Raw genomic sequence first — 11,856 nt, forward strand, 5'->3', positions numbered from 1 at the left:
ATAGCCTATATTGACCCGTTCATCAAAAAAAAAGGGTCAAAATTGCCACCGATAGAATAAGGGGTGAAAAAAGGTAAGCAGAATGCTTTTTAAATAATGATCATAAATAGCAACAGGAAATATAGTATGCAAACAAAATGTGATTAAAATGTAATAATTAGACAGAATAATAATAATAGCATAATTACCCATGGGATCTCTAATGATGTCATAATAGTCTGGAACATCACGAACATCAACAGGTTCCTTAAAAGGCCAAGCATCAGCATGATCATGCAGTGCCTGCTTACAATAAATTATTTTGGTCATATTAGTTGGTTCCCTTTATACAATTAGTTCTATTATATATGATTACAAAAACTTATATAACTTAAACTAAAATCATGAACTTAAAAAAAAACAATTTAGGAGATTGTACACACTAAAGATTTTGAACTTTACCCATTGTTGGAAGCCAAACAATTAGTGGTGTGCATGAGAACCAAAAAAAACGACATAACTGAACCAACTCAAACACTACAGCTTGGTTTTATGTTTTTTTTCAAAAGCCAAATTTCCAGTTTAATTACGGTTTTGCATGTACCAAAGAAAAAAAAATGAACCTGTAAAAGCTGAAAAACGACTTTTGTTACTGGATTTACAGATTATAACTTTCATTTTTTGAATGTTAATTAATTTATAGAAAAATAATTAATGATGTTACTGGATTTAAGGATGATAAACTTCCAAATGTGTATTAATAAATATATCAATGGTTAACAAGAAAATTTGGGCCCAGTTTCATTAATTTGGGCCTCTTTTAGCCCAAGTTAATGAATTTGGCCCTGAAACTTTGGGCTAAACTGAAACTGAACCGAACCCATTGTGAAAACCAAAAACTAAATGACCCAGATTCACATTTTCGGTTTTTGGTTTCATTTTTAGCCCAAAACCGACCCATGAGCACCTCTACTACCAAACTAAGGGGGTGTTTGGGATTCCTTATTTTACCTCCTTATAACTTTTCAATAAGTTAATAAGTTACAAAAGTGTATTATTAACTTTTCCCTCTCACATCAAAAGCAATCCAAACACCTTATTCTTTTTCAAAAGTTAATAAGTTATAAGTTGGTGAAAATAAGCAATCCCAATCACCCCCTAACTCCCAAATTGACCCATTTTACATAAACAGGTTTAAATAGCCACATGAAACTAAAACACATCAAGAATGCAACTTATATAAAAAATTTATGAGTTTGCAATGAAACTTATGGAAAAAAAAATCAATCAATCATACACAGTAAAAAACTTTTGAACAAAAAACTTGCCTTTAAAATGGAGCGCATGAATCCGGTCAACTTTTGGTTTAAGGTACCATCTGGAGAAGCATTGAAATATTTAAAGCGAGAGTGTCCCCATTGATCAGGAGTCCACCCAGCTGTCCCTGTAATTTAATTAAGATTAAAACTAACAAAAAAAATCAAAACTAAAAATAATATCATCAAGAATTTATCACCAAATAAACTACAACCTAATTACAAGATCCACAAATCTTCAAAAACAGAAATATTAGGGCTGGAAATATGGATGGATTATGTTTGTGTCTGTTCGTTTCCCTTAATTATACGAACAATTATACAAACGAAGTTTTCTTGTTTAGGTTTTATTAAAAAAAATGACCATATACGTGTTAAGTTCGTTTGTTAATAGTATAAGCGACAAATTCATGAAGGTAAACAAACACAAGCGAACATATATGATAGAACATGGATGCACGAACATAACCATAGTGAACACCGATTAAATGTAAACATGAGTGTCAATATGTTGGGCCTAAAATTTAATAAAACTGGACTAAATGGTAAGAGGTGATATGTTAATTTAATAAACTGAACAAACAACTTAAAAGAACATCAACTAGCAAACAAGGCATGCGAGATCGTTCATTTAACTAAATCTTATAAATGGTTCCTTTAGAAAACAGAAGACTGATTAACATGTCACACGAAAACAGAAGAGAACAAAATAATAATAATAAATGTCACTAAAGATTAACACAAATTTAGCAAACTGTTAATAACAGCAAGGATTAATGAGCTTACTCAAACCAGGAATATCTTCAAGTTTACAAACCCGTTTTGGAATTCCAGCTTCTTTCTGAAAAAATAGTTGCAAAGTTAGCAATATCACCTTATAAAAAGAAGATTCCTATCTTAGCTGTCAGCAAAACTAATTTTGATAATCGCGACATTTGTAAATAGCTAAATAATGACATGCATTAGAAATTTTCCATCATTGGTAAAAAGAGTAAAAGCTCAAATGGGTAGAAGCGGGGCCACAGTCGAGTTGAATTGACTATTAACCCGTTTAACCCAAATCAACCCATTAATTAATTTACCATGAGCATACCTTTAGGAAATCAATACCGGGGGTACACAATGTGACAATTTGAAAGCTCTCTTATCTTCTCATCAATTGCCTGAAACATAAAATAAACCAAAAACAATATGTTGTTTTTCATTATTATCAAATGAATATTATTCAAGCCACGTAGCTTTACCTGCCTTTGACGGTGAATCATGGTTGATAAATCAGTGTATGGAAGCTTTGGGTCAATTTTTACATTCCATAAGAATACCTCCATCATAATCTTTTATATACCTATAATACCACATAGTTAAGATATATTAAGAGACAGCCTATGAATTTTAATAAAGCTAAATAAGATGTGAGCTTTTTAAAATTTCATATATACATACCCATGCCACCGTTCTCTCTCCAAGTTAATATTTTTTGTTAAAGCCCTGAAATGAACATACATATGTGTTAATTGGTTCGATAAATGATATTACTAAAATAAGAGCATCTTAAAAATTAAAATAGCCTTAACAATGTTACCAAAAAATTAAATATTATGTAACCTGTTTATTAAAATAGCCGACAGCATTGTTGTCTGCGTATGTTAAAAAATGAGTGAGCCCGTCCACATCTCGTGCATGTTGTTTTAAATGGTTCATTAGTCTAGTCCCATAACCCTTTACTTGTTCATCTGATGTGATTGCACAAAAAGCTATCTCTCCAAATTTTGGCTAAAATGTCACACAAACAATAAAAAACCAAATTAAAAAGAAACAATATAACAAAAGCAATAAAAGATAGTAAACAAATGCACATATTTATCTCTAATGGGAGATATTAATCAAATCATATCTTATGATAACACATGTAACACTTGTACCTGATATAAGGGCGGTATGTAATGCCACCAACAACAGTATTGTGTCTGATAACCATTACGGATTTGTGGCCTCTGCATCGATTTACATGTACAGTTCAAATATTATTAAAAGATGATGAAAAATAAATCTAGAAGCATTATTTCTGTATTATTAATAAGTTATTATTCAACCATTTTCTATGAAGAGCAACATGCTAACAACATACCTATCCATCACAAGACGAACAATGTATTCTTTAGGCATGTTAGGTAGTTGCCTTGCAAAAATATTCTTCAGTCCAATTAACCTTTCAAAAATATGAATATTAGCGTAGCTGGTGCACCTTAAAAACAATGTTAATATGTCCATCTATTAGACTAGTATTATTATTGTACATAACAAACACTAGTTTACAATTTACAAGGCACTTTATTTGAATGAACACATAAAACTAGAAGTCTTCTCATCCTTATTTGTTTGATACGAAGAGAGAGTAAGGCTGTACTCGAAACAAACTGAACCGAACCGAACAAGACCTTGTTCATGTTCGTCCGTTAAGCGTTTATCAAACAAGCAAACGGTTCACAAACACCTAACCAAACAAAATTTCTTGTTCGTGTTTGTCAGTTAAGCGTTTATCAGACAAGCAAACGGTTCACAAACACCTAACCAAACAAAAGTTCTTGTTCGTGTTCGTTCATTATGGAAATGAACTTGCTTGTGAATGGAGAATGGTTAGTGTCAACAGCAGTTTACCAAGTCTGCGTTGAAGTTGTTTTAACATTCATATTCATATGTTAATTGTACATATAAGTTAATCACATAATACTCATATACATTTTTCTTTTATAGTTAATAATTTGCTTAAATCCCTATGATAAGATTAGAAGAGTCGTTCGTTAACAAATATTAAAAAAAAGAAAGAAAAAACCTTTAACGAACAAACATTAACGAATGCGGACGCATTATCAAACTTTCTGAATGCACATAGTTGAACAAGCATCTCATGTTCGTTCATTTATTAAACGAACGAACATAAACAAAACAGTTCACTAAACGTTCGGTTGTTCATAGTCCTAAGAGAGAGAAGTTGATACCAAATCATATGCTCGTCAATTTTATCATTCGATACACATACAAACTTCAGTTTTCCTGTTTCCTCCTGCAAATATACCAACAACCTGCTTTACAAAATCCGTAACCACTAACCACAACATAAACGAAAACGCAAAATCACCAAAACAGAAACTACCTCTCTTTTCAAACTCTCCTCTCTGGCACAATAAGCTCCACTCGTCTGCAAATTCTCCGTAAATATACTCTTAACCGTATCCTCCTTCACCACCGCCCCATCTTTGGCTCCTTCAGCGGGCTCAACTTTGACGGAATTCTCGGTCTTGAGCTTGGTGTTGCGGCCAGCGTGATTCTCGAGGCGCGAGGCGGTGAAGTTGCGCATGGAGGAATCGTCGTACTCGTCCTCGTCATCGTCAACGACGTCCTCGAACTCTTCGGAGTCGTCGGAGTCGTTGCCGCCGCGGGCGCTGATGCTCTCGAGGTCGTCATTGGAGGTGAGGGCGCCGTCGAAGGAGGAGGGGAAGGGCGGCGCGTGGTCTTCAGCGGCGGTGAGTTTGCGCTTGTGGATGGATGACGTGGCGGAGGCGGAGGCCGAGTGGGAGGGTGATGGAGACTGTGAGCTTCGGGATCGGAGTGGTGCGGTTAAGTGAGACGAATTGGCATCCATTTTGGGGGAATTTGGGAATTAGGGTTTTCAAGTTTTAACAGAAAACGGATGGGTATGATGATATCTTGCCCTTGTTTTGACCCTTACTTTAATTTAGGACCCGCAAGTTGGGTCACGAAAACACAGTTAGAATTAAAACAGGTCAATTGAAAAAAGGGTTAATCTGGTTTAAGTTGAAAGGAGTCGGGTCGAAACAGGTTTTGGGTTAGAACCGAATCGGGTTGGAAACGGGTTTCGGGTCAAAACAAGTTGACGTAAAACATGTTTTTTTTTAATCATTGTACATTCCACCTTTGTTTCTGGTTTAGGTGTTGGTTACGCTCATGGCGTAGGTCACACGTGAATGCGAGATACGCACATTTTCGTGCCAGTTATGCTTGCGGAGCCGGTTACACGTATCGGGTTCGGGAAATGCGCGTCTAGCGCAACGTAACGTGCGTAACCCAGCCCTAGTACGTGGTTAACCCAACGGTTTGTACAAGTACCCCATAAATATCTTTTTGTTTACCTTTGCACAAAGTACAATGAAAGAACCATTGCTCGAAATATTTTTAGGAAAGGATCGATTCAATTTGTATGATGTGTTAGATTTTCGCTTGAAGGTGACAATTGCAAAGCCCCTGGTGCGTAGGGAATAAGTATGAACTTGGTATCATACCATTATCGACCGTGCAATCCCAAATTTCCCGGTCTAAATTTTCAAAAAACTTGGTATCGGTACCGAAATATCTTGGTTCGGTGCCGGTATCATAGTAAAAAATTCGGTAAATACCAGTACATGTACCGATCGATACCGATCTTGATTTTCTTAAAACTTGGTATCGGTGCAGGTACCGAAATGCTTGTTCCGATACCGGCTCGATATCAATACCCGATGCCATATGCTCCTCCCTAATAGGGAACTTTTTTAGTTTGAATTTACATTAATATAACATCGTTTGACAATGTAACCTCATGAGTTTACATTATAAATTTAAGTATTGTTATTTATATTCACATGTGATTGCAACTTAGTATAAGTTCACACGTAATTGCAAATTAATAGTATCACGATATTCGTAATGGTTTCACATAGAAGTGAACACTCGTCATGTCGTTGCCACGTAAATGAAATCCCCCCCCCCAATAAGAAAGTGTATAATGGTTTCACATGAAAATTAAATACATTTAATATTTAAAAAGTACGATGTGTAATATGGTTAATAGTTTAAAAAAATGATTAAAAATAAAAATCAGCCGAACGCTCATGTTTTACCCACCTACACGCCCTTTACACCCCAAAAAACGTCCTCAACTATTACACTCTGTGTCCCGAGTTTCATTTAAGGAGAGAAAGAGAAAGGAAAAGAATTGAATAGAAAAGAGAGGAAAACTTGTGATTCTATTCCGTGTTCTAGAGTTTAATGAAAATGAAAGGAAAAGAAAGAAAATTAAACATTTTATGTGTTCCAAGTTGGGAGGAAAAGAAAAGAAAGATACAGTTTTACTATTATACCCTTTACATGTGATTATCTTGTCGAACCCATCTCTACTTGTGGTTATGTTTGTCAAACCTTTGTGGTCTTAAACGGGGTCTCCCTACTTTTAACCTGCTGAAACATCATTCTTCCTTCCTTTAGCACTAACCATAACTGATCCATCTTAAGCTTTCGTTAGTTTCACCCTTATAGTTATGCAGTCTTTCTTTGTGTGTGCAGTGAAGTATCCTTATAGTTAAACGCACTTATGTCTCAATCTCAACAAAAAAAAATATACATAACCAACTACTTCATGTTCTTGCTTGGATAGTCACATTCTAATCTGAGTTTTCAAAAACCTTTTATTAAAATTGAGCTTTAATGTTCTGCACAAAAACAGGTATGAAATACAAAAAAAAAAATAGGCATAACCAACTACTTGAGGCTCTTGCTTTGACAGTCATATACTATTCTGATTCTTCATAACTACAGTACAACTATACAAACCTCAATTCTTGCTATTAATACAGCCTGAAAGTTTTTTTTTAATCTCCCATGAGTTTGTTGTTTAGATATTCACGAACAACAATAGAATGAAGAACTCTATATTCTGAATAGTAACCATCAGCAATCTCCATTTTTGAAAAGTTTTGAAAATCCGATACAACTACATTTTAAAGTTATATCATTCTTTACCAAGGCTGTTAGTTTTTGAGCCTCACTCAATCTTTATTTCTTTTTTATATTGAAAATTGGAATTGGCCCAATGATTCTCCAGCAAATATCACTTTTAATCATATTAAATTATGATTTCCCCCAAATTAAACAACTTATAGAAAATCACATTCTTTTTGCAAATTAGGGTTATGCATAGCTTCAAAACCATATAAAGTTGAACTGAAATTGAAATCGAAAACTACAACAATACAGATGTTGGCTTGGTTTTGATTACGTCTTGGTTTTCAATGTTTCAATTTTATCTTAGCATATAAAAGAAAAGAAACCAAATAGCACGTTCAGTAATGGATGCTACCTGTGTAAGCTATCTAATTGAAGGTTCAACAATGATGGAGGCACATATGCAATCGAGAAATAAAGAATATGGTTAACATCAAGAAGAAAGAGGAAGAGTGGACATGGGTAAAATTGGAATTGAAATATGAAGTCGATGATTATGTTTCTTTTCTCTCCAAATCTTTCTGATTTGGAAGGAAAGTCTTGAACGTTAAAAAAAACCTTGTTTTTCCTTTCTATTCTTTTCCTTTCTCATCATAAAATACTCTGGAACGTTAATTTTCTTATATTCCTTTCAAATCCTTTCTTTTCTCTCCTTTAAGGAACTATGGAACACAGTGTTAGTGCGCGGTGGGCCACCCCACCTATTTCGTAACTTGATAAAAGTGGGCGTTAGCATATGAAAAAGGTGGTGGCGGTCCACCCCCATCGACCATGGAAATTGATACAGTGTGTGTGTGTGTAACATATGTTGATTGTTCTTAGCTTAGTATTAGTTCACTTGTTGATCTTATATATGAATTAACATTAATTTAGACATCGTTTAGCAGTGTAAACTGATAAGTTTACGCGATACATTTAACTAGTGATTCGTACGTGATTGCAACTCAGTTAGGGGCGTTCATTGGATCGGATAATTAATTATTCAGTTTTTTCGTTTTGCATATGATTGCAACTCAATAGTGTTAATGGGGAGACACCTTTGCATACATCTTCGGAAACAGATGGATGATAATTTTCGAACCATAGTAATTGGGAAATAAGTGCTAATACTCTATGAAATAAGCTTGAGCATATATAAATGCTCAAAAGATATTGAACAATAACTTGTTATTGATTAACCAGGTGGTGGGATTAATCACAATGGGGTAGCTTGTATCACCAATCATTTGAACGCATTTTGAGAAACAATAAGTTGGCTTCCAATAATGAGTTGAGCCTAAAATATGTTAGAAACTTTAGGTTAGTTTATGGTAATTCCAAAACTTAAGGGACTAGAAGTGTAAATATGATTGACTAGTTGTTATAAGTGGTTGTTAATCTGTTTAGGATAGTTAATTCGTTTTTCAATTCTTTATAATCATCTTCTTCGATTAATAAGAAACCTTAGATCTTGATCTTATTTTTCATTATGTTTTGATTCAATTCCCGGTACCTAGTTTCAAATAGAGATCCAAGAGTTATAGATTTTATATAAAAGTGCAACTCTACACATAATAATGTTATTAGCATCTAATTTTGTTTGAAGTTTGACTTTTCTTTGTGTATGTTATACTTTAGTTTTCCGGTTTTGTGTTTTTATTTAATTAGACGTTTTTTTGAATGTTTGTTATACATTTTACCTCAGGTTATTCGGATTATTTCTGGTTATCCGAGTCCAATCCGAATCCATCCAAAATTAATTCGGATCAGAACACCCCTAATTCGGAGGGATCGGATGTCGGAATGGGTCCTAAAAATTTCAATTTTGAGCATTCCGAACCGAATAAACTGAAAAATCCGTTGTTCAATTCCGATGAACACCCTAATTGGAATTCATGTTATGTTATGTTATGCCACCAAGAGATTTCTTGAATCTACTCCCACCTGCCATTAAAGCTACACCTACCTCGAAGAACTCAATTCTACTACAAAGTCAACTTTGATTTCCTAATTAAATCAAGAACGTGATCATGCAATTATCTTTTGATTAAATAAAGCATGGGAAAAGCAACAAAAGTTGTGAAACTGGGCTGGAGCAACCCGTTACATCACCAGTTACCTATAAACGAACCAGACGTAGGTTAAAGATGGGCGATCATCCAACCAAAGAAACGAACATGAACCCGAACTCGTTTTAATGTCTGATGCTTACCACAACAAATTACACTATTTGGGCCATGTGTATGAAGGTAATTTTTAACGTTTCATGGTGTTCGGGATGCAAAAGAACCCAGCACCACCGACTCCAAGATAAACAATAACGCAACCGCGATTTTGTTTCAATCAATTCCCTAAGATCAAATCTTGCAAATCGGTGATTTTTTGAGCATGGCTATGGAGATGTAGGAAGCAATCAAGTCTCGACATCTCGGAGCCGATCGGGTAAAGGAACGAGACTTCAAACGTTAATTGAAGAGTTCAATGTTATGGGGATAAAGAATTTTGATACAATTGGCAACTACACCGCGAAGATAACGGGAATAAGGTTAAAAACATCCATGCTTGGGGAATCGTTTGAAGAAAAGAGAATCACCAAGAAATTTCTCACGAGCTTGCCAAGACGTTTTATCCACATCGTTGCTTTGCTAGAACAAACTTTAGATCTCAAAACCGTAGGTTTTGAGGATGATGTGGGATGTTTGAAGGCTTACGAAAGAGAATGAGAGACGGGGATCAACCCGACAATCGAGGTAAGTTGATGTTTCATAAATCTAATTATTACACTAACCATAATAGCTCTCGAGATCAAGCAAATAAACGTTGTGGACGAGGTGCGTCCTTGTCCCGGGGGCCTGGTCGAGGCCATGATACTGGGCAAGACTAGAACCAACCAAAACCCAGACCAATAAAAACCAGAGTGATCAAAATGTGGTTCAAACAACAAGCAAATATGTCGTAAACAAACGAGGACAAACGAAAAGTAGACGGCACATTTTTTATGATGAATTGCATTCAAGAGACCATCCACCTTAACGAATAAAAGTGTTGCAGAACAAACTCAAAGCCGATTCAAGTGATAAAGATGTTTGGTACCTTGATAAGGGCGCGAGTAACCATATGACCGAGAACCGAGCTTTTTTAGCCGAGGTCAATGATCGTATTACCGGTCGGGTTAAATTTGGGGGCAGATCGTGTGTCATGATAAAAGAAAAAGGATCCATCCTATTTGAAGGAAAAACCAGAGAACCAGAACTCTTCACCGACATCTACTATATCCCGGACTTGCAAAACAATATACATTATAAGTCTCGTGCAAGCAACTGAGTCCGATTGTGATGTTTGGATGAGGGTCGACTACTTAACACACGTGACAAAAACGGGGTGTTGTTAATGAAAGTCACAAGACAAAAGTCGGCTTTATAAGATTAAATTAAATAAGGGAAGGTCGGTTTGTCTGAATTCAAAAATAAATGAAGACTAGTGGTTATGGCACGCGAGACTCGGTCACCTCGATTTCCAAATGATGAGGACGATGAAGGGTGTTGGGGTATATTTTTGTGGTTTGGTTCTCGGTTGGTGGGCTTAGGCTAGTTATTGCCTTGGCCGATTAAGGCTTATTGTAAGCCTTATATATAGCTTATGTTTTTATCATTTATTGGGGTTAGACATATTAACATATTATCATCCTTGTAATAGGTTCTCCATTGGGGCTTAAGTACCCGACGTTTGCTAATAGAAACGTGTACTTTGAAGTCTAATATTGTTCTTATTCATCTTGTTTCTTGATTCACCACATGATTGGATTCTGCCTAATCACGTGTTTATTGATAACACATTGAAAGATCCTATCTTGAGACTTATAAGGGGAATGGCCACTTCTAAGATTCATTAAGAAAGCAAATGATATGTATCCTGCATGGTGGGAAAACAAACAAGAAAACCATTCCCGAGCAATACATATTATCGAGCATCCCGAGTACATGAGCTCGTCCATGGAGATCTATGTGGACTGATCACTCCACCAGCTTTAACGGGTAATAAGTTGTCACATCCCCAACTGAAGGCGGAAAAGCTGGGGCGTGCGTAGATTGAAATAATGCATATGGTATTAAATGTAAAAACTCATATGAAATAAATCAACATATTGTTCAAATCAAACATAATCCAAATATAAAACATGACATAGCAATTTATTCATTAAACTTCTAAGTCTGACTCATTTCCTATATGAAACTTTAAGAATCTTCATAACTTAATTTCCATCACCTGAAAACATGAGAGAGTGTCAACTAAAAATAGTTGGTGAGAACATAGGTTTAAAAAAATAATTTTTTTGTTGAAACCATTCCATATGTGTTAAGTTACTTGTATACTTTTGTGATTACAACCAAACCTTTGACACGTTTAGCGAGTCGTCTAATCCACGATTAGACTGTTATGTATAATGTTTAACGATCGTCGGATTCCGAACATACAGGCCTCTACCTGAGGCCTGAGTGGGCGGGTCGAGCCAATAGATCTATCATCATGTTATTCTTAATGTTTAACGATCGTCGGATTCCGAACACACAGGCTTCGACTCGAGGCCAGAGTGAGTGGGTCGAGCCAATAGATCTATCATCATACTACCACGGGCTTGAGAAGCTAATGGTTGTCAATGCGAATATATATACACCTGCAATGGTCACACATAATGAATATTATGAAATGAAGCTTGAATCAAATAGCATGTAAAACAAATTGATTATGCATGTTTTCCACCCCGAAGTATAAAACATTTAAAAGCATATAAAAGGGGCTATGA

At 35.4% G+C, this 11,856-nt stretch overlaps 1 pseudogene; it reads right to left on the minus strand.

Moving 5' to 3' along the window:
• Positions 1–1,288: 1,288 nt before the first annotated feature.
• Positions 1,289–4,938, minus strand: LOC143609361 (histone acetyltransferase GCN5-like; annotated as a pseudogene).
• Positions 4,939–11,856: the final 6,918 nt, after the last annotated feature.

This window comes from Bidens hawaiensis, unplaced genomic scaffold (assembly GCF_021521415.1).
Source record: "Bidens hawaiensis isolate Kalapana, Puna unplaced genomic scaffold, B.hawaiensis_p1.1 tig00419581_1, whole genome shotgun sequence".
NCBI classification, from domain to species: domain Eukaryota; kingdom Viridiplantae; phylum Streptophyta; class Magnoliopsida; order Asterales; family Asteraceae; genus Bidens; species Bidens hawaiensis.